General features: G+C 45.8%; 1 protein-coding gene across 1 annotated transcript in view; it reads right to left on the reverse strand.

Moving 5' to 3' along the window:
- The window catches only part of UACA (uveal autoantigen with coiled-coil domains and ankyrin repeats), an 845278-nt gene that overhangs the window by 780383 nt on the left and 37579 nt on the right, over window positions 1-27316 (reverse strand). The window lies entirely within an intron of this gene.

Raw genomic sequence — 27316 nt, forward strand, 5'->3', positions numbered from 1 at the left:
ACCATAGGAACTCTTGCTTCAGGCATGGTATTATTGGAATTTTGGTTTCTAGGCTGTGCTTGTGTTGAGACCATAAATTCTTTAGGTACCACTGTAGCTTTCTCATATGTAGTCTGGCATGAGGGACCAGTATTATGCAGGATGCCATGAAGCCCAGGGCTTGCAGTACTTTTCTTGCTGTTAGATGGTTCTGCTTTGTTAATGCCAAGAAGTAGAGAGGTAGTTGCTCTTGTTTTTGTGCAGTTAGGAATGCCATTTGTTTGGATGTGTCCAGATCTGCACCCAAAAAGGTTATTCTTTGGGATGGTATCAGGCTTGACTTTTTTATATTGACTGTATATCCCAGGGCTTGTAACAGGTAAATGACTCTTTGTAAGTCTTCTGTGAGTTTGCTTTTGTTGTCCGCTTGTATCAGGCAGTCGTCCAGTTAGGGGTAAATTTGGATTCCCTGAAGCCTGCAATGAGCAATTACTGATGCCAGGCATTTCGTGAACACTCTGGGCGCAGTAGATAAGCCAAAGGGCAATGCTGAGAATTGATAATGCTCTGATCCTGCAAGAAATCTGAGGTATCTTCTGCAAATTGGTCGTATGGGGACGTGCAGGTATGCCTCCTTGAGATCTAGAGTTACCAGCCAAGACTCCTTGCCCAGCATGGGAAGAAGCTGCTGTAGAGTCAGCATTTTGAATTTTGGAACAATGAGGAATGTGTTTAATGCGGACAGGTCGAGAATAGGCCTCCATTTGCTCTCCTTTCTTGGTACCAGGAAGAGTCTGGAGTAAAATCCTTTTCCTTGTTCCATAGATGGTACCTTTTCCACAGCACTCATCTTTAATAATTGGTTTACTTGTTGTAGAGCTTCTGCCTTTTGATTCGAGGTAGGTTTGGCATTCCTCTCTTCCTGGTAGAGTATGGAAATGAAACCTGTAACCGTGGTGTATAGTTTGCAAAATCCACTTGTCCCTTGTGATGTAATGCCAGTTTTTTGAAAATAAAGTTAGTTTTCCACCTAAGGGTGCTTCTAGTTGTTCCCTGGTAGGCGGTGCCAGAGCCAAGTCACTGTGATTGTCCTGTTGCAGTGGTGGTGGCTGCGTCTGTGCCTCGCTGGTTGTTACCCTGCCACTGGCGTCCCCTGTAGGCACCCCTGGATTGGTTTCTGCCTCTTGAACGCCTATTCCTGCCTCTCTGTGCTTTAGAGGAGTCTGGAAAGGACCAGTTTTTGGAGGGCCAATTCCTGTTAAACCTTGGAGGCTGGACCTGTAAGAAATCTTTCACTGTTTGTACAGATTTTGCCTTCTCTTCCATTTTTTTCAGTACCTGTTGTGCAGGAGAACCAAATAAATTGGCCTTGTCCATGGGGGCATCTAATAGTTTTGATTTGACATGGTCCGGTAAGGCCTGCTCTTTCAACCATGCATGCCTTCTGATAACTGTGCCAGTCATGGCTGATCTAAAGGAAGCCTCCAGTGCATCATAGCCGCATTTTAAAGAATGGTTACTAACTTGCTGAATGTTATGTACCATTTCCTGAACATACTTCTTATCAAAAGGTTCATCAGAGGACAGTTTTTTTAGTTAACTGGTCTAGCATAAATTCTTGATATTGGATCATATGAAATTGACAATTCAAGGCCCTAGCTGACAGAGTAGCAGAAGTGTAAACTTTTTTACCCCATCTCTCTAAGGACCTGGATTCCCTTTCGGAGGGCAGGGGATTTTTAGTAGAGGTAGTTGCTACAGCCTTAGGCCCCTGGGAGATAGTCTCGGGATCTGCAAGAGGAGCCTTGTATAGATGGTAATGTGTGTCCGGGACCCTGTAGAACCTATCGGGCTTAGCAGGGGCCGGAGGTAATGAGTCAGGAGCAGTACAAGCATCATTAAATGCATCATCTACAACAGAAAGAACTAGAGGTATAGCTAAAGGCCTATGTTGTGGTAAATGCAGAAAGGTTCTAAGCCTTTTCCTGGAGTCTGAGAAATCTTGGCCCTGCCACTGAAATTGTTCCCTCATAGCATGCAAGGTTTCCCCAAAGGAAAATTCCTCAGGTGGAGAGGCAGAAGGAATGGACTCTTCAGCATCAGAGTCTTCATAAGGGGAATAAGGAGCCTCTGGAGGGTCTGTATTATCTGTATCATCAGAGGAATCATCTGTGGACACTGGCTCAGGGGGCTCTGCTCTAGGTCTCTTCTCTGGAGGTGGATGAGAGGCCCTGTCTGGATGAGGCTGGGATCCCCGGATTAAAGAAATGAGATCCTCTGCCAGAGAAAGCATTTGGGTACTGGAGCTGGGCCTGTGAGAGGGTCTTAACAGGCACAGTTTTGTAGCTTTAGCTGCTTTAGCCCTGGCAAAGGCCTTAATGGACATGGCTGCAGGAGGCCTAGCAGCTCCACGTGCAGGGGTGGAAATATCCAAGGGAATAGTGTCAGATAATTCCTGAGAAACCGCAACTGCAGGTTGGATTTCAGATGCTGATTCCACCAGGATAGAAGAGGCCTCGGTAGAAGGCATGTTTTCGGCTGAAGGAAGAACCGCTTGCTCGGTTTCAGCCGAAACAGAGACACTCGCGGTTGGCTTAACCGCGGTTTCGGCCGAAACCGCGGACCGCGAGTGTCGGTCCTTTCTGCGTTTTTTGGAAATTTGTGAAGTCGGAAGATCCGACGGCATAATATAAGCAAAATCAGAGCCGAAAAACTGTTCTGCAAATTGCGACCGACGTCTAAGCGTCCGTCGGTTAAAAGAACCACAGGCTTGACAAGCTGCTACGTCGTGGTCTGGGCCTAAACAAGGTAAGCAGTAAGAGTGGAAATCTTTATGAGGTATTTGTTCCCCACAAGTTAAACAGTTATTCACTTTTTCTGACATCGGCTGAGGCAAGAAAGAGTCCCCAATGGGGTACTTAGCTTTGTAGAAGTCTTCGAAGTAGTATTCGGTAGTAGTAATCTCTGGTTCTGACCGACCGGCACTTGCGAACAGCTACTGCTTCGGGCGCCACACGGCAAGAAAGACTGAGGAAAATGGCGTCGGCTGATGCCTTTATACCCGAACAACTGCAGCTATGACGTCGGGTGAAGTGCGACACCAGCCGAGGCCAGACCCAGACTTTGGAATCCGGACGACCGAAGGGCTGCCTGACGACAGGACAACCCATTTGTAAGGACTGCAGATGCATCCTTGAAGGACATTGGTAAAACACAGCCATTCTCCGCTGAGGTAGCGTAGCCTATAAAGCTACAGCTAAGGGCATTTATCCAAGAAGGAAAAATTGTGGCACCCTGCAGCCTAAAACAGACTTCAACAATTAACGTGCATTTGTGGAACACCGTGTAGCTGACATGAGACCATATTAGAAGATGATGGAATTCTTCATTACTAAATTGCCAAGAAACTGAGAAATCTTGCTGATTCCTTTCATACCTTTATGTGGTGATTAGCATTTTGAAAGTACAAAGAGCACATACATTTTCTTCCAAATAAGCAAAGGAGGACTGATTACATGACTAGTTGAAAGGTATTTTTGGAAATTAAAGCATTTAGGCTGCTGAAATACAGACTAAGTTTGAGATCATTTCTTTACTTCAGCACACAAAGAATGCTGAATAGTATGCTAAGCCTTTCCGGTGAAGAAAGACCACCTGGATGGCTATATATAGTTATGGAGCTACTTCACCTCCTTTGCAATAATTTTTGAGGTGGTCAGGCAGCAATTAAAAATGGCAATGGAACAAAAGATGAACAGTTATCTTCTGGATCTGAACCTATGTATTCATTCATCTTTACCCATGCTTCAACATGAATGGAGAATCTCTACCCTGACTACAGAAGGGGCAATCAAAAATGAGTGAAGACTGCTGCAATTTGGACTCCAGTCGACTATGGCCTTCCTAGGATTGCTAGATAGCCCGTCACCTTGCCAGGAATCACATTGGGGGGAGTCCCATCTCCAGCAGCCTCCTGTTGCTACATGACACACCAGAACTTTATCCTTTTTGCTAGCTCCTCTACATCCAAGGAACAGTACACAGAGTATGACAACACTCATTACACCCACAGCAGTAAACATCATCCACTGGTCTCTGAAATTTCTTTAGGTACTCAAACTTCTACTCTGAATGGGAGAAGCCCCAAAATGAGTGTCTAGGAAAGTCGCTTTACTGTCCTTGTCGCCAAGAGTGTCATTGTATGGTTTCAATAGATCTTGCTGCTCCTAGCAGCCCTTTCCACCATGATGCATGCTGCACAAAGAGGAAGAATGGTCAGACTACATGAAACAGTCGCCTAGGTCTGCAGCTTTTCCTTCAGTGGACTACATGGAAATTCTTCTACAATGTACTGCAATTTGTCAGTTGTATCTCTCTGGAAATATAACATGTATATTCAACAGTTAAGCATTCATACAGAAACAAAGTCCGACTCTCAGACCTCTTCAAGGTCCTGGACTCTGTCAGGGAATAACAAATGGGTCTCTACACAGTGGGAAAAGTACAGTTGTGTACACTTACCATAGTGTACTCACTGTTGCAGTCATCATACTTGGGTGATCTGCCTGCAGGTAGCCCTCAGTCAGCCCGAATACCAGAGACTTAGTATTTCTGCATCGGCTGCTGTCGCTCCAGGACTGACGTCAGGGGTATAAAAACAGGCAGCCGACACCATTACATCAGTTTTTCTTGCCCCAAATGTCAGGAGCCCCCCAAATAGGGAGATAAGTTATGGTGGGGAAAACACCACCAGTAAAAAGCAAATACCCATACCCCAAGGAAGGGGGGGGTGAGTGATGGTCATAGGGAGGAGAGAGAGAGAAACCAGGGGGCTGGAGGGAGGGAAACCAGGACTGCAACAGTGGATACACTCGAACATCTACACTTTTGGTAAGTGTACACAACTACACTATGTTCTTCATGTTTCACTGTTGCAGTCATCACACTTGGGTAGATTCCCAAAGCTGAAGAAGGGTGGAGGCAGTCAAGAAGAGTTAGGGCTGGCTAGTATGCCTTGCAGGACTGCAGTTGCAAAACCTGCCCTTGATTTGGAAAAGATAGGCAGATGATAATGTTTGGTAAAGGCGTGTACAGAACTCCATGTAGCAGCTTCTAGGATGTCCCTGGTAGGGACTCCCCTGCTGAATGCTGCAGAGGTAGATGTTGCCCTAGTGGAATGTGTTCTGACTCTCTGAGGGGTTGGTTTCCCATGGTGCTTGTAGCAGAAATGGATGCAGTGAGTTATCCATTTGGAAATGATTTGTTTTGAAATGGCCTTGCCCTCTGCCCCTGTTGCAAAGCTGACTACTAACTGATCAGATTTTTTTAAGGGCTTAGTCCAATTCAAGGTAGAATCTGAGCTGTCTGTGCACATCCAATGAGTGCAGGATCCTTTCCCCCTTTATTCTGAGGATTAGGGAAGAAAGTTGGCAACTGGATGGATTGGTTTAGAGCCACACTGGATACCACTTTAGGCATAAAGGAAGGGTTAGTCCTGAGGGAAACCCTGTCAGCATGGAAAATAATGAAGGGTTCCACTGCCATAAGTGCTTGAAGCTCAGATACTCTTCTGGCTGAAGTGATGGCCAGAAGCAAGGCTGTTTTCCAAAAGAGGAATTTTAACTCTGCTGATGCTTCAGGTTCAAAGGTGGGAAGCGTGAGCTTTTCCAGTACAAAGTTAAGGTCCCAAGCAGGGGTGGGTGGCTCTCCTTGGCAGCCTTAAGTTGTTTGCCCCTGTCATGTTTGATAAGGGGGTGTGAGAAGAGGGGTGGCTTAGTGTGGTAATGAGCTGAAATGGCAGAGGCATGGACCATAATGGAGGTGAAGGATAGGCCTTTGTGGGGAAGATCTGCTAAGTAATCCAGGATTAGAGGCAGGGAGGGCAGAGTAGTGTCCTCTCCCGACTGAATCCAGGAGCAGTACCTTTTCCATTTATCAGCATAGGATTTTCTTGTACTGGGTCTTCTGGCTTCAAGAATGATGTCCAGCACCTGTTTGTTTAGGGTTGCTGGGGGAGAATTCAAGGAATAAACCAGGCTGCAAGATTTAGAGTTTTCAGTTGCGTATGCAAAATCTTTCCCTCCTGCTGAGAGAACAGGGTTGGGTTCTGGTGTAGGTGCCAGGGTGGTACCGATGAGAGGCTGCGCAGGAGTGGGTACCAATGCTGGCGTGGCCAGTCCAAGGCAATCAGAATTGTCCTTGGTCTGTCCCGTCTTATCTTGAGTAATACTCTTGAGAGAAGGGGCAGAGGGGGAAAAGGCATAGATGTAGAGATTTACCCACTGAAAGGATAGGGCATCCACTTTCCAGGCCCTGCTTTGAGGGGTCCTGGTGCAGAATTTGCTGAGCTGGTGGTTGTAGGGGGGAGGAAAAGCGATCCACCTCTGGGGTCCCCCATTTCTGAATCAGAAGGATGAAGGGTGATGGGCTCCAATTGTCACTCGCATGGGTCTAGGAGATTTCTGCTTAAGTCGTCTGCCAGTAAGTTTTGATTGTCTGGCAGGAATTGAGCTAGCAGATGGACTTGCATGTCCAAGGCAGTGTTCCACAGGGCCATGGCTAACCTGCAGAGTGGGTAAGAGTGGGTTCCCCCCCCCTGCTTATTGATGTACCGCATAACTGTGGTGTTGTCTGTTTTTATTAGAAGTTGTCGTCCTGGAAAGAGTAGAGACCTGAAAGCTGTCAGGGCATTCTGCACCACTAGCATCTCTTTTTGGTTGATGTGCAGATTAATTTGACTTGGGCTCCAGTGGCCCTGAATGCATTTGCCATCCATGTGTGCTCCCCAGGCATAGTCTGATGCATCTGTGGTTAGGGTCTGGGCAGTGTGGGGTTGAGTAAAGGGCAGTCTCTTGTTGTGGTTGCATGCTTCTGCCCACCACAGGAACTCTGTCCTTAGACAGAGTATGATAGGAATGACTGTTTCCAGGTCCTGAGAATGTTGGCACCAAAGACTTAAGTACCACTGAAGTTTCCTCATATGCAGTCTTGCATATGGAATTAGCAGTACACAGGAGGCCATGAACCCTAGGGCCTGCAGTATTTTTCTTGTGGATAGCTGGGTTCTGGTGGCCATTTGTTTGAAGTAGGCTGTCAGACTTGTTTTTCTGAAGTGAGGAATGCCATCTGGGTTGTTGCGTCCAAGCTTGCATCCAGGAATATGATCTTTTGACTGGGTACCAGTTTTGATTTAGTTTCACTGACTGTGTACCCAAAGGAGGTGAGAAGGTTTTTCACAAATGTCAGGTGCTGTAATAGTAATTCCTGATGGTCTGCCTGAATCAGGCAGTCCAAGTACGGGTAAAATTTGGATAGTTATCTGCCTGCAGTATGTGATGGCTGGAGCCAGGCATTTTGTGAATACTCTGGCCACAGTGGATAAGCCAAAGGGAAGTGCAATGAAATGATAATGCATAGATCCAGCCCTGAAATGTAGATACTTCTTGTAGGACTCCCATATGGGGATGTGCAGATAGGCTTCTTTTAAGTCTAGGATGACTAACCAGGCTTCCTTGGCTAGCATAGGAAGAACCTGTTGCAGGGTAAGCATTTTGAATTTTGGTACCACCAGGAAGGTGTTGAGAATTGAAAGATCCAGGATTGGGTGCCAAGAGCCCTCTTTTCTGAGTACCAGGAAGAGTCTGGAGTAGAATCCTTGACCTCCCTGTTCTACTGGAACCAGCTGAATAGCTCTGATATTGAGCAGGGAAAGAAAGTACAGTTTTGTACCTACCATAAATGTAGATGTCCGATAGGTATGCATCTGCAGTCATCACATATGGGTTGTCCTGCCTCAGGCAGCCCTTCGGTTGGCCGGATTCCAAAGTCTGGGTCTGGCCTCGGCTGATGTCGCACTTTCCCCGATGTCAGAGCGTCTGGGGTATAAAAGCATCAGCCGATGCCATCTTCCTCGGTTTTTCTTGCCCCAGATGCCAGGTGCCCTCTAGGAAGGCTAAATTTGGAGAAATGCAATAAAATTCCAAACATTTGCAAAAATATATATATACATGTATATACAAACAAATACACCATAATAGATTCCCCCAGCTAGCTAATAGAGGGGTAAGCACCCTAGGAATACCACAGAGGGGAAGGAGGGAGGGTAAACCTGACTGCAGATGCATACCTATCAGACATCTACATTTATGGTAGGTACAAAACTGTACTATGTCCTTCAAGGATGCATCTGCAGTCATCACATATGGGTAGAATACCATAGCCAATCTGGGGGTGGAGGTACTAAGTAAAGGATGGTGTAGTTAAGATACCCTGCAGGACTGCTGTAGCAAAACCTGCTCTGGATCTGGAGTATAAAGGTAAATTGTAATGCTAGGCAAATGTATGCACGGAGCTCCATGTAACAGCTTCTAAAATGTCTTTGGTAGCCACCCCTCTTAGGAAGGCTGTGGTGGTGGCTGTGGCTCTCGTGGAATGAGGTCTAATGTTAGCAGGCACAGTTTTTCCATGAAAGGAGCAACAGAAACTAATGCAATTTCCTATCCATTTTGAAATTGTCTGTTTGGAAATTGCTTTTCCTTGTATGCCAGCAGCATATGCTACAAACAACTGGTCAGTCTTTCTGTAACTTTTAGTTCTGTCCAAGTAGTTGCGCAGTTGTCTGTGTATGTCCAGGGTGTGCAGAAGTCTCTCCCCTTTATTTTGTGGTTGTGGGAAGAATGTAGGCAAGTGAATAGCTTGGTTCAAAGATACCCTGGATACCACCTTTGGCATGAATGTAGGATTGGTCCTCAAAGAAACTCTGTCCTGATGAAAGATAAGGAATGGCTGCACTGCCATTAAAGCTTGTAGCTCAGATACTCTTCTTGCTGAGGTTATGGCCAGAAGGAAGACAGTTTTCCAAGACAAAAACTGTAGATCTGCTGATGCTGCTGGTTCAAAGGGAGGAAGTGTTAGTTTTTCCAACATGAAATTCAGGTCCCAAGTAGGTAGAGGTGGTTTCCTTGGAGGATTAATGTTTTTGATTCCTCTTAGAAATTGTCTTAGGAGAGGATGAGAGAAGACAGGTGGATTAACATTGTATTCTGCTGAGATTGCTGAGGCATGTATCTTAATGGAAGAGTAAGACAGGCCATTGTGGAACAATTCTGCCAAATATTCCAGTATATGTGCCATGTTCATCACTGTCACATCTAGGCCCTTTGCTGTGTTCCAGGTGTGAAATCTTTTCCATTTTGCTGAATATGCTTTCCCTGTGGAAGGCCGTCGAGCTTCCATAATAATATCCTTCACTCTCTGGGATAGGTTATCTTGAGGAGGAGTCATGGTATTCTCCAGGCAGTTAGCTGCAAGGTTTTCAGGTTGGAGTGCAGAGTCCTGAAATTGTGCTGCGTCAGTAGGAGTGGCCATGGTTTCGTCTGTGACATGCTCTTTAACAGTGGGTACCAGTGCTGTCTTGGCCAGTTTGGAGCTATCAGAATTACTCTGGGCTGTTCTGTCCTGATCTTCAGCAGTACCTTGGTCATTAATGGGAGAGGTGGGAAAGCATACACTGTTAGAGCTTTCCAGCTGAAAGAGAGAGCGTCCACTTTCCATGCTTGTGGGTGGTATGTCCTTGAGCAGAATTTCTTCAGTTGATGATTGAGGGGGGACGCGAACAGATCTATTTCCGGCCTTCCCCATGATTGTGTGATGAGTAAGAAGATGTCTGGGTGCAGCATCCATTCGTGTGCATCCATGGTAGTTCTGCTTAAGCTGTCTTTCCCTGGCACGAACTGGGACTGTAGCTGTATGTTGAGTTTCAAAGCAAGTTCCCATAGATTCATGGTCAGTCTGCAAAGAGGGTAGGAATGGGTGCCTCCTTGCTTGTTTATGTACCACATAACTGTGGTGTTGTCTGTCCTTATGAGCAGGTGGCCTTGTTGAATGAAAGGTTTGAAGGCCTCGATTGCATGTATCACTGCCAGCATTTCCTTTTGGTTTATGTGCATGCGCAGCTCTCTTTGTGACCATAGCCCTTGGATACATCTGCCCTCCATGTGTGCTCCCCAACCTTGGTCTGAAGCGTCCGTGGTGATGGTTTGGCTGGCTCTTGGCTTGCTGAAGGGCAACCCGCTGTTTGACTGGCAGGCTTGAGCCCACCACAGAAATTCCTTTTGAAGGCAAGGAATGAGTGGGATCAGAGTTTCTAAGCTGTGACTGTGCTGAGTCCATAAACTTCTTAGGTACCATTGTAATTTCCTCATATGCAGCCTTGCTTGCGGAATCAGAAGAATGCAAGATGCCATGTAACCCAGGGCCTGCAGGATTTTCCTTGTAGTCAGCTGAGTTTGTCTTGTCAGATTCTTGAAGTAATCTGGTAGTTGTTTTTGTTTTTCTTCTGTAAGAAAGGCCATTTGGGTGGTTGTGTCTAGATCCGCACCCAGAAAAGTTATTCTTTGGGATGGAACCAGTCTTGATTTGTGGATATTGACTGTATATCCCAGGGCCTGTAGCAGGTGGATGGCATAGTCCAAGTCCTTTAATAAAGTTTGCTTGCTGTCCGCTTGTATAAGGCAGTCGTCCAGATATGGGCAGATTTGAATCCCCTGAAGTCTGCAGTGTGCAATTATGGATGCCAGGCATTTTGTGAATACTCTGGGCGCAGTAGATAAGCCAAAGGGTAATGCTGAGAATTGATAATGCTCTGACCCTGCAAGAAATCTGAGGTGTCTTCTGCAGCTTTGTCGAATAGGGACATGCAGGTATGCCTCCTTGAGGTCTAGAGTCACCAGCCAAGACCCCTTGCCCAGCATGGGAAGGAGTTGCTGTAGAGTCAGCATTTTGAATTTTGGCACAATGAGGTAAGTATTCAGTGTGGACAAGTCGAGAATAGGCCTCCACTGATTTTCTTTTCTTGGAACAAGGAATAATCTGGAGTAAAATCCTTGGCCTTGTTCTGAAAGAGGTACCTTTTCTATGGCTTTCATTTGCATTAAGTTGGTAATTTGCTTCAAAGCCTCTGCCCTCTGATTTGGTGGCAGGTCTGGCATGCCTTCTCTTTTTGGCAATGAGTGGAAATGAACCTGTATCCTTTGTCTATTATTTGCAGTGTCCATGCGTCCCTTGTAATGCTGTGCCAATTTTTTGAGAATAAAGAAAGCTTTCCGCCCAAAGGTGCTTCTAACTGAGCCCTGGTCGGCAGAGTCAAAATAAAGTCATTGAATCTGTCCTGGTGTAGCAGTTGTAGTTCCTGCACTACCTCTCTGGTTGGGAGGCTGCCACTGATGGCCTCTGTAGGAGCCTCTAGCTTGCCCTCTACCTCTGGCACGCCTATTCCTGCCTCTCTGAGATCTGTCTGAGTCCGGAAAGGACCAATTCTTAGTAGGCCAATTTCTGCTGAATCTCGGTGGTTGGACTTGCAGAAAGTCTTTGACTGTTTGCACAGATTTTGCCTTTTCTTCAAATTTCTTTAAAACCTCTTGAGCCGTGGAACCAAATAATTTTTGCTTTTCCACATGAGCATCCAAAAGCTTAGCTTTAACATGGTCTGGCAGAGATTGTTCCTTCAGCCAGGCATGCCTACGTATAACTGCACCTGTCATAGTTGACCTACATGAAGCTTCCAATGCATCATAACCACACTGCAAGAAACGGTTACTAACCTGCTGGGAGTTATGCACCAGATCCTGAAGGGATTTGCGATCAAGGGGTTCAGAAGAGGACAGTTTCTTATGCAATTCATCTAGTAAATACTCTTGGTACTGTATCATATGAAATGGACAATTTAACGCCCTCATGGAAAGAGTTGCAGAAGTATACACTTTCTTACCCCATCTCTCTAATGCTCTGGACTCCCTTTCAGAGGGTAGAGGATTTTTAGCAGTGGCAGCTGCAACCCCTTTAGGGCCCTGGGAAATAGTTTCTGGATCAGCAGAGTGGGCCTTGTACAGGTGTAGATGTGAGTCTGGGACCCTGTAGTACCTATCAGGTTTGGCAGGAGCCGGAGGGAGAGAGAGTCAGTGGCAGTACTAGCATCAGAGTACACATCATCAATGACATTCAAAACAGGAGGTATAGCTAAGGGCCTATGCTGAGGTAAATGCAAAAAGGTCCTTAATCTCTTTTTGGAATCAGAGAATTCCTGACCCTGCCATTGAAAATGTTCTCTCATAGAGTGTAATGTCTCTCCAAAGGAAAACTCTTCAGGAGGGGAGGCCGAGGGAATAGATTCTTCAGCATCAGAATCCTCGTAGGCCGAATAAGCCTCCTCCTGGTGGTCTGACAGAGCAGAGCCATCCGTGGACTCATCTGAGGACTGGGGATCAGAGGGCTCCACCCTGGGCCTTTTGTCTGGAGGTGGTTGAGAGCCCCTGTCCGGATGAGGTTGGGAACCTCTAATTAATGAGATCAGATCCTCTGCTAGGGTAAGAATCTGAGAGCTAGTAGAAGGTCTCTGAGAGGAAACCTTGGGAGGCAAAGCCTTAGAAAGTTTAGCAGCTTTAGCCCTGGAGAAAGCCTTAATGGACATGGAAGCAGGGGGTCTGGCTGCACCACGTGCAGGAGTAGACTTATCTAAAGGAATGGTGTCGGAAGGTTCCTGGACACCGGTTTCAGTAGGTAATTCAAAGACCGACTCGGCCGGGGCTGAGGTAGTCGGTTGTGTGGTTTCGGTAACAGGAAGTACCAAGGACTCTGTTTCAGCCGAGACCGAGACACTCGCAGTAGGCCTGACCGTGGTTTCAGCTGAAACCGCGGTCCACGTGCGTCGGTCCTTGTCCTTCCATTTTTTAACTAAATGCGAAGTCGGAGTCTCCGACGGCATCTTATAAGCAAAACTAGCCCCAAAAAACTCCTCTGCAAACTCCGACCGACGTCTAAGAGTTCGTCGGCTGAGGCTGAACAGGCCGAGACGTCGTGGTCTGGGCCTAGGCAGGGGAGGCAGTAAGAGTGGAAATCCTTATGAGGTATTTGTTTCCCACAAGTTAAACAATTATTAACTTTATCTGACATCGGCTGAGGCAAGAAAGCGTCCCCAACGGGGTACTTAGCTTTTTCGAAGTCTTTGGTAGCTGAATCACAGGAGCTGGCCGACCGGCACTTGTGAACTGCTTCTGCTTCGGGCACCACGCGGCAAGAAAGACTGGGGAAGATGGCGTCGGCTGATGCTTTTATACCCTAGCCGCTCTGACGTCGGGGAAAGTGCGACATCAGCCAAGGCCAGACCCAGACTTTGGAATCCGGCCGACCGAAGGGCTGCCTGAGGCAGGACAACCCATATGTGATGACTGCAGATGCATCCTTGAAGGACATCTTGGCATTGAGCCTCTGCCCACTGGTTTGGAGGAAGGTATGGGAATCCTCGTGGGGTTGGCAGTGAGTGGAAATAAAATTTGTACCCCTAGGATACAATGTTGAGGACCCATCGGTCTTGTGGGATGGACATCCAGTTTTTTGCATGAAGGGCAAGTGTTCCTCCTAGGGGCACAAACAATTGGTCAGGGCTGGGGAGTGGAGTAAAGAAGTCATTGTGAGTTTTTTCTGTAAGGCGGTGGGCTTACCACTCCCTACTTTAGGGGTGGGGGCACTCCATTGCTTAGATCTCTGTATACCCTGAGACTGTAGTCTGGGTGGTCTGTTTCCCCTGGGTCTGATTTGAGAAGGCCTGGAGGGGGCTGGAAAGGACCAGTGTTTGGAAGTGCAATGCCTACTGAATCTAGGGGGTTGCACTTGTATGAATTCTTTAACAGTCTGCACAGAGAGCTTTTTCTTCCATCTTTTTAAGAACCTCTTTTGCTTTGGTGCCAAACAAACTGTCCTTGTTCAAAGGAGCATCTAGTAACTGATTTGACATGGTCTGGCAAGGTCTGCTTCTTGAGCCAAGCATGTCTTCAGTACACAGCCAGTGACTGCTGCCCGGCAAGATGCTTCTAGAGCGTCAAAGCCACACTGCAAAGTATGCTTGCTGACTTGGCTTGCAGAGTGTATAAGCTCCTGCAATTCTTTATTTTCTGCACAGTTTGTAAAGGTTGCCATTTTTTGTTTAATAAGTTCTATAATACGTTGCTGGTACTTCAGGAGGTGAAACTGACAATTCAATGCCCTAATTGCAAGCGTTGCAGAGGTATATACCATCTTACCCCATCTATCCAAAGCTCTGGAATCCCTGTCCAAAGGGATGGGATTCTTGGCTGTATTTGCCTTGATACCTTTAAGCCCCTGGGAAATGATCTCTGGGTCAGCAGTAGGATTCTTGAAAAGAAATTTGTGTGCGTCAGGTACTCTGTAGTACCAGTCTGGTTTCCTGAGGGCAGGAGGCAAAGTGTCAGGAGTAAGACTGGATTCCATAAAAACATCAACATCATCATCCAGGACAGGGGGTATTGTTAAAGACCTGTGCTGATGCAAATCTAGGAATTCTCAGAGTCTCTTTTTGGACAGAGGATAGTCTTGGCATTCCTAGGGGGAAATACTCTCAAAGGATGCAAAGTTTCACCAAAAGAAAAATCCTCTGGAGGGAGGCAGAGGGAATGGATTCCTCTGCATCAGAATCCTCATAAGCAGATAAGGGCATGTCTTCATAATCAGAAACCGCAGAGTCATCGGACTCCTGGTCTGCAGAAGCTGCCGGGGACTTGTCTCTTTTTTCTCTTAGCCGGGGAAGGCTGACTTCCCCTAATCAGCATAATAAGGTCTTCTGCCATTCTAAGCATTTGTCATTCTGGCATGGGAGCAGGTGCATGAGCTTTTGTCGCCTGTTTTCTAGGCATAGCACGTACTCGGCCTAAGAAACATGGTGGTTTTAGATAAAAGTCATCTGAGTCGAACATCGGTTGAGCGAAGAACTGCCTCAGAAGCTGGTGCCTGCACAGCGGCTCAGGATCTATCAAAGGTGGAGACATCCGCAAGTTCCATAGTCAAAGAGTCTCACAGCATACCGGACTCTGAATGGGTCTCAGTAGAGACCTGCGAATCCATAGAAGCGGGCATCAGGGGCTGCGAAAGCTTCTCACTGAGTACCAGCGAACTGGCGACTAGCTTAATGGAAGTGTCATTGGCAGCTTTGGACCTATGCGGTCTGTCTCTGTCTTTATCCTTACGTTTTTTCGGAATATCAGTAGCCAGATCGCTACCAAAGCCATTTCAGAACACGGAGATAAAGAGTGAAATAATTTAACGACAGAGAGAATGACAACATATGGTTCGGGCGTTGAACAAGGCACAAAACCGACAGTGAGGTACATCATGGTCTGGGCCTGAACAGGTGACGCAGTAAGAATGAAAATTCTCTGTGAGGTATTTGCTTTCCATATGCAAGACAATTGTTAACTTTTTCTGACATCGGTTAGAGCAAGAAAAAAGGATCCCCAATGGGGTAACTCAGCTTTAAAAAACTTCAGGATTATTCAGTTCGTAAACAAAATTCAGGCAGCGGGCAACCGGCACTTGCGAACTGCTTTGGGCTCCTCAGCAAGAAAGACTGGTGTGATGGTGTTGGCAGCCTGTTTTTATATCCCTGACAACCTGCCGTCAGTCCTGGAGTGACAGCAACCGACGCAGAAATACTAAGTCTCTGGTATTCGGGCCAGCTGAGGGCTACCTGCAGGCAGATAACCCAAGTGTGATGATTGCAACAGTGAAACACGAAGAACATCCAATGATTTCCAGTTTTGAATTCTACAAGGACTAATGTAACAGGCACTTCCCATGCCATTACTCCTCAAGGCCCATCATAATGGGAGGGACCACCCAGGAGGACTGAAGAGCAAACTACCAGTTCTTCTGTATTTGCATGCAGGGAGAAGAATTTCTGAATGTCAGCCCCCCACTGCAATATTTAAGGAAACTCTGAATTATGAATGATCTGAGGGGAATGCAGGAGATGGCCCCATTCTTATCACCTGTGGGGATAAAAATCAAAACTGCAATTATTCGTCTTGGACAGACATTTTACTAAGCCTCTTACCTAGAGACGCAGCCTACAAAAGTCTTGAACCTTTTTTAAGTGGTGGGGGGGGGTGGAAGAAAGGGATAGGTTGCTGGGAATGCTAAATGGGGGGCGCAACCCTGTAACCTGCACTGACACAGCCCTTCTGTATCAGAAAATAATACTCATGGAAAGTCCTAGAAGGGTAACCAAGCCTTGCTGCCAATGACGGTAGCACCAGGAAGACCAACTGAAAACAAGAAAGCAGGGGCAGGCAGTGTGTAAACATTGGAAACATCATTTTAGGCAAATCTGATGCTGGGAAAGTAGATGCGAAATTTGCTGTTGCTGGTATTGGGTATGTTTAAAAGCATTAGAACAGGATAAACTGGCACCAGCTGGGCTGATGACAAAAGATAAACAATTAATCCAGTGCCAGGAAGGCAGCCATCACACCAATGGACATACATGGAGCAAACTACAATGAGAGAAGCAGGAAAAGGCACCAAAAAAAGTTGCCCATGATGGGAGAGGGAGAAAAAAATGGTGCCCCAAATCAGAAAGAACAGGAGTGGAGGTCTGTGAATGGCAGATGTCCAATGAGCAAGTGACCAATTTGCTGTAGGCAGTGTTATCACAATGGACCATCCCACTGAACTGGGAAGCACTGAAATGGAATAAAAGCAAGAGGCCTTTAATCTAATATGGAATACATCAAGTTCCTCAGTTAAATAACCAGCACTTAATACCAGTTTAAGACAACTGTCCACAAAAAATAAATAAATCAGGTTCAAGCGCTTCAACTGGAAAGAGTAGCTTCAACTGGAAAGAGTAGCCATGACTTCAGATGGTACTACATGTGGTGGAAAAAATTTTTTTTTTTTTTAATTTCTTCTTGGTAGACACAAATTTATAAAAAAACGGGAAAAGACAAAGCAGCAGTGTCTGTGTTGATGAGAAACACCTATCTGAAGAGTTGAAATGGTCTGAAACAGAAGATAACCCATGCTTAAATGGCCTCTCTGTCTTTGCAGGGCTGTATCATTAAATTACTGAATTTCTGCAGCAGGTGGTGCTGCGGTAGCATTGTCGCCTCACAGTAAGACGTTGTCCTGTTCGATTCTCAGCTAGAGCGTCTTGTGTGTGGAGACATGCGTGAATGGGCATACCTTCATTGAAGGTTGTGCGTCAGGGCCAGCAACTCAGCATGTAAAAATCTACTGCCAATCATTAGTGGACCGGAGTTCTGCTGTGGCGACCCCTAACCGGGAAAAGCCGAAAGACTCAACTGAATTTCTGCAGCAACTAATGTTGCTAACTTCCACCAAGCAGAAGAGGCTTAATGTACCCAATCAATGAGTGGAACAGACCAGTTGCAAGCACATTTGAAAAATATGGAAATACATGTCGCAAGCTGAAGTAATCATCCTTAGGCCTAGCCACACAGGAGAGAGAAAATGTTCTACTCAAAGAACTTCTTGAAAGCTCACAAAGATGTTGAGAATGGAGACAACAGGCATCTCAAAATAAAACTTTGATTTTTCCTATTAAATAGGACAATCTGGGACCTTCCCTTCATACTGCAGCTGACTGCAGCAAAATAGATAAGGGGAGCGAGAGATATGTGGTATAGGATGACAAGGGAGGGAGGGTGCTAACAGTAAATAAAGCTGTTCTACTTTCTATTTTTTGTAAACTCAAACAAAGCATTTGGTAAATATTCTGGGAACTATGGATAGTCCAAATAGAAAATAAAAGTGAACAAGGCTGCGTCGATATTTCATTTAATACGAAGACATGCATCGTCCATATCTACTTATGCCAAATAAGAACCGTTCATTGAAAGAAGTGCACTTTTCAAAGTCTACATCCTGAAAGGCTGGGTTTCTGAACCGGTTTCTTATTTGAAAAAAAAACAGGTAAGATATGGAATTAGGACACTGATCTCCCTTTGATCTCAGGATGCACTCTGGCTTGTTTTCTTTCACAAAAGTTGACCCATTAGACATTTCCTTTGATAATGATCTGTTTATGGAACAAGCTGCATTTATGGGGTCTGAAGAAAATAACTTTGCTAAACTTACTGTAAAACCTGCTTGCTTATAGGAATCTCTTGACAAGCAGAAATTTGCCTCCTACAGACACTTGAATTAAAAAGTAAGGTAAGGTAGCGGTAGCAGTCATTTGGAAGTTCTTTGGCTTAATCTTCCTTTTCTGGGAGACCTTGAACCACTGTCCTACTACATACATTGGTATTAAAGAGAAGTGTGTGTGTGTGTCTGTGTGTGTGTGTCTGTGTGTGTGTGTGTGTGTCTGTGTGTGTGTCTGTGTGTGTGTATTATACACACACAAAATAAGAGATGGCTTTCTGCTAGCTGACCACATAATTATTTTGTCAACATAGCATTCAATAATTAGCTGCTTCTTCAGTTCTAAGCCTTGCAAAGTATTCTTGAAGCAGAAAAGTGTGGCAGTCCACTATGTAGCACGGGATCATCCAAAACCTTTCTTGGGAATATAGAACTGCCAATTACTCTGACCAAAATGAAGACAACTTGGGTCGATACAACCCAAATGCTCCGATTTACTGTTCCAGGGGCTCTCATTGAAACATTACTGGCGGCTGTCACTGGTAAATAGAAGTTATGTTCTTACCATAACGTTCCATGTTAGTTGTCTTCTCGCCTTCTTCTTGCTGGATGGGTTCGGAGCAGACCTCGGCTCCGACTCGGCCACTCTAAAAGCTCGAGAGTTGGTTCCACCGGCTCGAGGCTCCCCTTATATCCCACAATGCTAGGCGTGAGTTACCTCAGATCTCATTTGTAAGCTAGGCCCAGCCTATAATAGTAATAGAATAACTAGTAACAAAGTCCACCTCTATAAACAAGGGAGAAGAGAAGGGTGACCTACATCCTGATCCAGGAAATATGCACAGCAGAGCATATACCTAAAGTACAGAGGTGGTAGAAAGAGAGGTCACAATCAAAAACTCCTCTAGGTCTGTCCAGGCCAGGGGGAAGGAGGGTGGGACGCAAGAAGAAGGCGAGAAGAAGACAACTAACATGGAACGTTATGGTAAGAACATAACTTCTATATGTTAAGTTGTCTATCTCGCCTTCATTCTTGCTGGATGGGACCGCGTCCTAGCACCTTGTCCCGGTGGCCTAACGGAACAGACTCTTGAGAACAGTGGAACCAAAGTTAGCTCTATGTCTAGAGGCTAAATCCAGCTTATAATGAGAAATGAAAGTGTGAGGAGTAGCCCAAGTAGCCGCTGCACAAATGGTGTCAATAGGCAGTCTATCTTGGAAAGCTATAGAAGTAGCCAAAGCTCTGGTAGAATGGGCTTTAGGTTTGCTAGGCAGCTTTTGGTGTCTAATTTCATAAACAAGGGAGATCAGAGATGTTAGCCATCTGGATAATGATACCTTTGAAACTGAAAGTCCCTTTCTGCCTTCTGCATAAGAGACGAACAGCTGGTCAGATTTTCTGAATTGTTTTGTTCTATCCAAATAGTACCTTAACTGACGATGAACATCTAGCCAATGCAATCTTTGTTCAGATCTGTTAGAATATTCTGGAAAAACACCGGAGGTCAATGCTTTGATTTAGGTTAGCCGAGGAGGCTATTTTTGGTAAGAAGGACGGATTGGTTCAGAAGATACTCTGTCCTTATGGAACAACAGATAAGGAGGTCGGCAGCTGAGTGCATGAAGTTCTGAAACTCTTCTAGCTGAAGTAATAGCTACTAGAAAGAGAGTCTTCCATGATAGTAACTTTAAAGAACAGGAAGCTGCAGGTTCGAAAGGAGAGAATTAAAGAATTGAGAACTAAATTTAGGTCCCAAGGAGGAGGAGGATTTCTTACGGAGGTCTGAGTAGAAAAACTCCTTTCAAAAAAGCTTTGCAAAGCTTGTGGGACATGATGGCAGAATCTGAAATGCCCACATGAAAGTTAGAAATAGCTGCCAATTGAACTTTAAGAGTAGACGGAGATGAACCTGCATGGAAGAGTTCAGCTAGGAAATCAAGGACCATTTGGATGGAAGCAGTGAAAGGATCTATGTCCCTTCCTTGAGCCCAATAGGCAAAACGTTTCCACTTACTCAAATAAATCTTTCAGTGGAAGATTTATGGGAAGCTATCAAAATATCTCTAACAGAGTGAGATATTTGAGGAAGCCTGGCTAAGGTTGGAATTGGAGGAACCAAGCAGTGAGGTTCAGGGAAGGAAGGGCGATGAAACTGACCCGACTGATGGATCAAAAGATCTGGAACTAGGTCCAGATGCCAAGGTCGCTCAACAGAAACTGATGTAGAAAGGGGAACCAAACCTGTCGAGGCCAGTACGGAGCAATGAGGATCAATGAAGCCTTCTGAGCGATAGCTGTCTGTATCACTTGAGAGATTAGTGGGAAGGGAGGAAAAGCATACAGAAGTCCCCGGGCCAAACCTGGACTAGAGCGTCTCTGCTGGGTTGGCCTGGTAACGGGAAAAGAGTGAAAAAATCTCTGCACTTGCTGTTTTGGGGAGTAGCAAAAAGGTCGCAGCAAGGCTGGCCCCACTTGAGAAAAATTTCTCTCACAACAGAGTCTTTCAGAGACCACTCGTGAGGCATGAGGATAGCTCTGCTCAACTTGTCCGCGATTTGATTGGACTTCCCGGGGATGTGCGTTGCTATCAGAAAACGCTGAGAAGAAATCGCCCATTGCCACAGTCTGAGTGCTTCTCGACACAGGGGGTAGGACCTGGTTCCACCTTGTTTGTTGATATACCACACTACAGACATATTGTCCGTCTGGATTGCTATCGTTCCCAAGGGAAGAGAGTCTTGAAGGGCTTGCAACGCTAAAAGCACTGCTCTCATCTCTAGAACATTTATGTGCAAGTGGCATTCGTCTGGTTGCCATGTGCCCTGGACAGTTCTGCCCTGATAATGCCCCCCCCACCCGATCAGGGAGGTGTCCGTTGTCAGAGTAGCAACCGGAGGAAGGAACAAAGGGTCTTCCCAATAAGAGCTGAGGAAGACATCCACCACAGAAGATGATTTCTGCATGATTGCGTGATCATAATGGTGTGAGACATTGGAAGTTGCTGGTACGACCATTGCGTGAAGAGCATCCATTGAAGGATTCTCATGTGGAATCTGGCTAATGGAAGCAGAGGTATGGCAGCCGCCATAATCCCCAACACTTTCAGAACTAGCCTGGCTTTGATTCTGTTGCTGCTGAAGAGGAGTGAGACTATTTTGTGTATGTCTGTTATTCTCTGATCTGTTAGTCTTGCAGACATGTTGACTGTGTCTAGATTTGCCTATGAAGGTAATAGTACGACAAGGCGACAAAACAGACTTTTCAAATTTATTGAAATGCCTAAATTTCGACAAGTGCGAAAGGTGTAGTCCCTGGCCATTAGAAGAAGATGCTTGGTGGGAGCTGTGAGGAGCCAGTCGTCCAAATATGGAAACACCTGGAATCCTTGTCGTCTCAGGTGAGAAGCTACCACTGCCATGCATTTGGTAAACACCGGGGCAGTGGTGAGACCAAAGGGCAGGGCCCTGAATTGAAAATGACTGGTTCCCAGCCTGAAGCGGAGGAATCTTCTGGAGCGTCTTTTCATTTTATGTGATAGTACGCATCCTGAAGATCTATAGAGCACATCCAGCTTCCCTTTCCCAAAAGGGGAAGGATGGACTGCAGCGTGACCATCCGAAATCTTGTTTTCTTGACTGACTTGTTCAAGATACTGAGATCCAAAATTGGTCTCCAGTCCCCTGTTTTCTTTGGAACTAAAAAGAACCTGGAGTAGATTCCGGATCCTTGCTGGTCTGCTGGAACTGGCTGAATTGCTCTTTTGCAAGCAGCTTTGAAATTTCCAAAGCTGCAAGATCCCTTTGAGCGGGTGGAACATCTGGAAGGGATTTTTGATTGGTTTGGAATGCGAAGAAGGGAATGGAATAACCCTCGAAATGATGGACTGTACCCATTTGTCTTGAGTCAGGGCTAGCCAGGCTTTTGGGTACAGTGACAATCTTCCCTCGACTGCCTCCGAAGGTAGGCAGTCGGGCAACACCTCAGGGATGCTGAAAGGGCTTATCAGAGAAGACTTCACGATTGCCCTGGTTCTGCGGACCCCCCCTGCCTCTAGGGCGGCGTCTACCATTGTTGTTCCCCTCTGCCTCTGGCGGGGAACCGACTTTGTGCATCAGGCGAAGTCCCTTGAGATTGTTTACGGAACCACATTTTCCCACTTTTCTGGCCTTTGGGGTAAGGCCTAGAAGGAGTAGAAAAACGGACTCCGACGGCAGAAAGAGTCTTGCCATCTGTCTCGCACCTAGTCAAGGTTTCTTTCACTTGAGGACCAAAAAGAGATGATCCATCAAACGGGGAATTAGTGAAAGACGTTTTAAAGGGGTCCGCAAAGTTGCATAACCGCATCCAGGCGTGCCTGCGTAAGGCCACACCTGTCCCTGCGGCCCTGCTCGCTCCATCAGCCGCATAAGAAAGGAGGCGCATGGAGGAGTTAGCTATGGAGTTCAGGGTAGCCAGCTGAGTGTTCATCTTGTCTTGAAAACCCACAGCTGTAGGATCCTTCAACATATCACTCGCTTCCTTGATCAAGTCCCTTTGAAGACGAGTAAAATGGCATAGGTAGTTCAGCGAACGCATTGCAAAGGTCGCTGACGAGAACATCCGCTTCCCGTACCTGTCCATAGACCTGTATTCCTTGTTAGGTGGATGGACAGGCACCGAAGGATCAGCTAGTTCCTTCTTGGTGGCAGCAGCTACCACCATAGCATCCACAGAAACACCTTTTGTGAGGAATTGCTTGTCGGTTGGTGCTGTTATAAATTTGGAGGGTCTCCTGGGGTAGGGTCCACTGAATCAGGAGCCGTCCAGGCCTTCTTTGCAACCACCTGCATGAGGGGATCAAAGGGGGGGGGCACCCAGGAGGTGGAAGGGCGAGAGCCAAACGCCTCAAGATACACAGATTCATCCTCCGAAGGGTTAAGGGCTGGCCAATTTCCCCTCTGTTTCAGGATCTCTAGAATGTCTGCGAAAGAGACATCTTCAGAAGGGGAACGGGGAACCCTCGAATCCTCTAAATCTGTGTCAGAGGTGACAGACTCAGGTGAGTCTAAGTGCTTCCTCTTACACTTTCTCTTCCTAGGGGGCTCCCCTGCCAATTCAGGAGAGGCCTCGGAAGAGGATGAGATCCCAACAGGGGATTCTTGAGGAGCTTGCTCTCTGCGGTCTGGGATGAGGGAGTGAGTCGACATAACCAAAGGCACCGAAGTGGGAGGGGCGGACGGAGCCGACTGTGGAGTCAAACAAGGTTCCAACACACTCAGCATGACCTCGAATGCACCCCTGTCAGGCAGAGCCAGAGGTCCCCGCTCAGAGAAGCTGAGAACCTCTCTCGGCACCGACAGGGATGGCTCCGAGGCCGATGTCGGAGCCGAACTCACCAGCGCCGAAGCACCGAGAGGGAGAGGGGGGTCGGACAAGGGTCCGATGCCACTCATCCCCTCGGAGCCGACGAGGGAAGCCCGGCGCCGAGATTCTTCAAAGGAAGAAATCGGAGTTCGGACGGAGCCGAAGACAAATGTATCGGCTCCGACGCTACCACAGTCTCGGTTCCGGGACGCCCCGGCTCCGAGCTCAAAGGAGTCAGAGGAGGAATATTAATTGGAACAAGCTGAGGCATCGACTGATGAGTCGGACTCTGGAGCATTTGGGACAGTGCCTCGGACTTCAAAAGTCTACTCACTACCCTCTGGAGGTCGTGATCTGATAGCCTCAATGACCTGGAGGAGTGAGATCTATGGCTCCGTTCAGACAGCAAGGGAGACGCTGGAGCCGAATGAACGGAGCCAAGGGACGGTGACCTCGATCTCTTTCTAGATGTCGGCTCAGACGGTATGATCGGAGCCGACCCATGACTCTCTAATGCCTCGGCTCCGGCCGGAGCCGAGGAAACCACTGAAACAGCAGTCAGAGACTCATCGGCTCCAGCCGGAGCCGATGAAGCAGTAGGCTTCAAAGCCTTAGGCCTCGACTCTGAAGCTGGAGCCGAGGTCCTAGAAGCCTTAGAAGGTTTCCCTGAAGACACAGGAAGGGAACCTTCAAGGCTTAATTAAGCCCCTCAAAATGAGCTTATTTTTTCTCTCCTGCAGGACTCTAGGGCTGAAGCCATGACATACAGCACAAGAGTCCTGCAGGTGTAAAGGTCCCAGGCAGTACACACAAGAAGTGTGACCGTCTGTCAGAGACATTTTCTGACAGCACGAGTCACACTTCTTGAAGCCTGAGACCTTTGTATCCTTGGACATACTCAAGGAACCCGAAGTGTAATCACACACAAAAAACACACACACAGATTACACTGATAGGTTTAAAAGGGAATTATTTAAAACTAAAGGTAAGTTAATAAAATTCCCTAAGTAAAACACATACACACTCTAAGGAAAGGGAAGGAAGGGCCCGAAGGCCTTAGGGAAGAACTAGTGTTCTTTATAAAAGGAGGGGACTGGAAAGATAAAAAGGGAATAAACAAGTCCACTACACTAAGTGGTAAAGAAATTTACACTAACTAGCCTAAGTTTAAAGAATTTAAACTAGTCTAAACTTTCACTAACCTGGAGCCGGTAGAAAACACACCTCGATCGCTGTAGCGGCAAACGAGATCTGAGGTAACTCACGCCTAGCATTGTGGGATATAAGGGGAGCCTCGAGCCGGTGGAACCAACTCTCGAGCTTTTAGAGTGGCCGAGTCGGAGCCGAGGTCGGCTCCGAACCCATCCAGCAAGAATGAAGGCGAGATAGACAACTTAACATTTACATTTTATAACAGATAATATTCAGGTGGCCTTGCTAGTCTTACTCTGCTTCTCACTCAAACATCCCTTTTCAGTTCTTTGAAGTACCCATTCACCTACTTTATCAACAGTTTGCATTTCTTCTTCACCTCATGTGGTCTAATGCCCATGTGTAATGCATAGCTGCAACTTAAAAAAGGTCCTGCATCATTCTTTAAATGTGCTCACAAAAAGACATTTCAAACTATACTATAATCTTTCTTTGAATCACTTGTCTCACAGCAATTCATTAACTCCACATTTTTCCCCTTAGTCCCATGCAGTTCTTCATCCAGCTACTGGATTTTCATCCTAGTTTCTACACATTAAGAGTATGTACGTCTCTTCACTGGTTTAAGATGCAATCCACCAAGGAATGCAACTTTACCAACTAACATGAAAAGCTTGTTTGACCATGCTGGCTGGTCATTATTTGGTCCAGGGTATGTGGCATCAACGTAGCTACTGGTGCTGTGTAATGGTACTGGTTTTAAATCCACACTGGTGACAATTATTTGAGAGATGACCAGCCTTAACAGTACATAGTAAATGCGCATTGCTGCTTTAGGCAAAAGACACCTGCCACACCCAAATAAGCTTTACATTACAACCTTGGTCTGCTCTGTACAGTCACTAGCTCCACATGATTCTATCCACTTCAAATTAAGCTCAGGGTCTTCCCAGTACAATTTTTACCAATAGTAGCTGAAACCTGCTGAACACAGTTTTACACATAAATGTACATGATTTTCCAGAAAAGGATTTTTTTCTGTAGAGGAATGGAGTCCAAAAACTTGCACTGAAATAAGATACTGCATGCTTTTTTGCTGAAGACACTGCAACTGTGCTCAGTTTTACTGCATTTCCACTGAAAGCAATCGCATACGGTAATAATCATTTTTTTATATTCTGCACATGCCAAATTTGTTACACGTTGCAAAATTTACAACCACCAGTTTTTGTTACATAAAAAGTACATCTGCTTTACCAGCTTCACTTAACATCCACTGCCAGCTACAAGCCCTGCTATCCATTTTCCTTCTGTGCAAGGATCCCTAGGCACTATATAGCATTAACATTCTGCAATGCTCATGGTGAGGCAAGTGAACCAGTAAACATGTTCCAAACCCACAGAAGGAAAGTCACCTTTCACATGATGATTCTCACCCCTACTTAGCCAGGTCAATTTTCAAAACCCAGATCTGATGTGGCAAAAAAGGGCAGGATTCTAACCACTGTACTGAAGGGTGGTATTTTTTGCAGACTTCCTTTAATTAAACTGATCTCCACACACGAATTTGGATATGCCACTACAATTCCATGTTGCCAGCATACATTATGACAATGAATTTTCAAAATAATTTTTAAAATATATATGTGGTGCTGCGGTAGCGTTGTCACCTCACAGTAAGACGCTGTCCGGTTCGATTCTCAGCTAGAGCGTCTTCTGCGTGGAGACGTGTGAATGGGCGTACCTTCGTTGAAGGTTGTACGTCACAGCTGGTAACTCGGCACGTAAAAATCAACTACCAATCATTAGCGGACCGGAGTTCCGCTGTGGCGACCCCTAACCGGGAAAAGCCGAAAGACACAGACAGACAGAATACTGAATCCACATCAAACATACACAGACCAGATGTCTTTTGCTGAAATACCTTGTAATATTCAGCAACTATCCTACCAAAGTTGCAGCTGATCTACTAACATGCAGTACTGTGCATTACATCTTTGAACATTGTACCCTTTTAAATGGAAATAGTTGTTGCACACTGTATGGTCAGCTGTAATTAACTAAAAGTCCCACAGTTTAAGTTGTGGTTACAATAAGTTTAAATCAGTTAAGAAATTTACTACAGTGATAGCTTAACACCAAATCACAGATAATGCATTCCACTAAACCAACACCAGAGTAATTAATTTGGCTTCTGAAAATTCAATCATATACACAGCAAGGCTCATTTCTTTATCTATATGCATTTGTTTACTGCAAAAGTCTGTGTGTGCAACAAGTACCCCCATTTTAGTGGGGGACCCAGGAGAAAAAAACCCAGAGAAAAACCAGAGTACAGTGATAGCAACATGCAGGAAATAGCAGCTTATGTGAAATAAATGGCTTCTTAATAAACTACTGGTAATATGTTGCCCAAAGTGAACAAAAAAATCTTTAAGCAACAATAAGTAGAATTAGAGTAAATCATGTGGGAAAAATATTCCACACAAAAAATTTTTTTACAGGTACAGAAAATTAAATACAGCTAAGAAAATTAGATTATAGCAAGTGGTAAAGCACATTAAGAGGAGAAAATGAACAAGAGATAAAGTGGAAGGTAAACGGAGTGCATGGCTACAAGAAATGACAATGCGTTGGTGGTATGACAGCCAAATAGTGTTTGTAAAGAGTGTATAGTGAAAGAAAAGCTGAGAAGTGACTGGGTAAGGAAAGTAGAAGTAGAGTACTGTGAAGAGGAGAACTAGGGGGGAATTAGGTTACTGCTGAACTTTTGATGTGTTAAATCAAGGAGGAATAGGGAACTATGCATGTGGTGTGGGGATTATCTAGTGGCAGATGAACAGGAGCAGAGACGTGCATCTTTATACCATGAACATTTACTATGGCCTA

This window comes from Protopterus annectens, chromosome 7.part0 (genome assembly GCF_019279795.1).
Source record: "Protopterus annectens isolate FY-2018-M chromosome 7.part0, PAN1.0, whole genome shotgun sequence".
Lineage (NCBI taxonomy): Eukaryota > Metazoa > Chordata > Ceratodontiformes > Protopteridae > Protopterus > Protopterus annectens.